Genomic DNA, 2,193 nt, shown 5'->3' with positions numbered 1-2,193 from the left:
GGAGAGCTTTATGCATGTGGGGGTAAGGCAAGTCCATTTTAGACTTTCCCCCCTCCATAAACACACCTTTCTTACTTCAGGCTGTTTTTCCTTACCACCTGAGAAACTGAAGATGGGAAATACTTCTTCAAATTTCTGTAAACTAACTGCACGTTATTTTCCCTTCCATGAATTTTCTGTGCACTTTTCTGAGGTAGGTTTAAATTTTCAGTGTCTACAGGCAGTTCATAAAATCGTAAAGGACAGCACCAAAAGTACTGCTGGATTTCCTACTTTCCTAACCCCCCAAAAATCCTTTGATGGTGGTTGGTTTTTTGTTTTGTTTCTCTCTAAAGTAGATATATTGAGCACTTTAACTGCACAAATCCAAATTTCCACTTAAATCCCTCCCACAACATAAAGTCTGGAGGCAACCTATGGTTTACCACAGGCATAGGCAAACTCGGCCCTCCAGATGTTTTGGGACTATAACTCCCATCATCCCTAGCTAACAGGACCAGTGGTCAGGGATGATGGGAGTTGTAGTCCCAAAACATCTGGAGAGCCGAGTTTGCCTATGCCTGGTTTAGCAGCTTCAGAACAAAGCCAATGAAACCAACATTAAACCATGTTTTTAATATTGGGGCTTGTTCTGAAGCTAGCAACCATAGTTTCCCAGTTTGGGCAAAACTGAGAAACTGTGGTTAGTTGAAGAATTCCCTCATTCATTGGAATCCGAAATTCAGGATAAGAGCAGAACCAATCGCACAAGTTTCAGACCGAGGCATGGACATTTTTCTACAGCTATGTCACTGAACCCATAACAGGGATACTTCATGTCTCAGTCTGGTATCTCTGGTACGTCTTCTGAATCGGAATGGGTGTGAGAAGGCGACATCTCCTGGAAGTCCTCTCACTGTATTAAGTTCTCTAGCTTATGGCCACAAAAGCGTAATATTTTGAAAACTGCAACATTGATTATTCAAGCTGATGTATGGATTGACGGATTTTTATTTCAGCAGAGCTGCTGGAGAAATACCCCGCTAGATATTTGCTAGAGAAGCAGCCTACTGGCAAGTTGTCCCCCTCCAACCATCTCGTAGCCACGGACACCCGCGTTTTCTTTCGCCCTCGCCAGCGTCCCCAATAGAATGAGAATGCGACATTCGCAGGAGCCTTTGTACTAGAAAAGGAAATGGCAGCAGACCCCCTTGACAATGAGCTCCAGTTCCAACCGAGCACAGCCTGCCCCATAAAACCCCCACACAGAAGCTCCTCCAGTTCCCCGCGTTACTCATTATGCATCCCCGGTGATCGTGCCGCCGATGCGGAAGGGGCAACTGTGAAGGCTCACATTGATTCCCCTTTTCATAGGAGAGGAGATTGTTGGCGGAAGATCACTGCTAGCAGTCCCCCGCGACAGATTTTTTTCCAGCGCATTGCAGGCAGGTTGGCCGGCTGCCTGACAATCGGCTGTTGAGTGACATATTTTGGGCAGAGCCGTGGCAAAATGGGAGCCATGTGGCTGATGTTAGTAAACATTATCCCGCACAGACTGGCAGGACACCGTCAGCAGCGGGAGGGTGAATGGCTGGCAGGCTGCGTGAACTGGACACACAGGCAGCTAAGCACTACCTAGGAGATGCAAGCCAAGGCCTACAATCTAGCAGCTGCTGCGGTTGCCAGGGCAACTAGAGACGAGGGAACAATGAGCTGGAAATCCAGCATGCAAGCTTTTATTGAAAGGTTTCCCCGCTACCCAGCCCAAGCAAGGTCACACTCCCAACCCCCCCCCCCCATGTTAAAAAAACGTTTTCGGGTGGCGGCAGCTCGCTGTTGTTGTTTTAGTTATTGTTGCTGCATGGATCAATAGAGATATAGATATAAAGCACAAGAAGCAATAGTGTACAGAGCCTTTTCCTTTCCAAAGAACGGTGTGCGCAATTGGCGACGTGCTTTCGCTCCGTGTGTGGACTATACAAATGATAGGCTCACATACAGATCTCCTGCCTTTATATCCATTCCATCATAGTAGGATGAAGAAAACATGCACGGCAAAAAATAAGAATTAATTCATCTGAGAGGATACGTTTTCAAGCAGGAAAACAAAATGATTTTCTCCCATTGACCCCCCCCCCGGGGGGGGGGAATTACCCCTCGCTTCTCCTTCACACCACAAGTACTAGGCATGCAACCTAGCCATGCAAAATATAG

At 46.9% G+C, this 2,193-nt stretch overlaps 1 long non-coding RNA gene across 1 annotated transcript; it reads right to left on the bottom strand.

Moving 5' to 3' along the window:
- Window positions 1-972: 972 nt before the first annotated feature.
- LOC307213246 lies at window positions 973-1,816 on the bottom strand. The gene is made up of 2 exons (XR_013837457.1): window positions 1,334-1,816; window positions 973-1,162 (listed from the first exon to the last, which is right to left on the bottom strand). It is a non-coding gene; the product is annotated as an uncharacterized lncRNA (long non-coding RNA).
- Window positions 1,817-2,193: the final 377 nt, after the last annotated feature.

The sequence above is a fragment of the Podarcis cretensis genome (assembly GCF_951804945.1).
Source record: "Podarcis cretensis genome assembly, chromosome: 3".
Lineage (NCBI taxonomy): Eukaryota > Metazoa > Chordata > Lepidosauria > Squamata > Lacertidae > Podarcis > Podarcis cretensis.
Note: the sequence above shows the minus strand (reverse complement) of the source record. Positions and strands in the feature narration are given on the sequence as shown.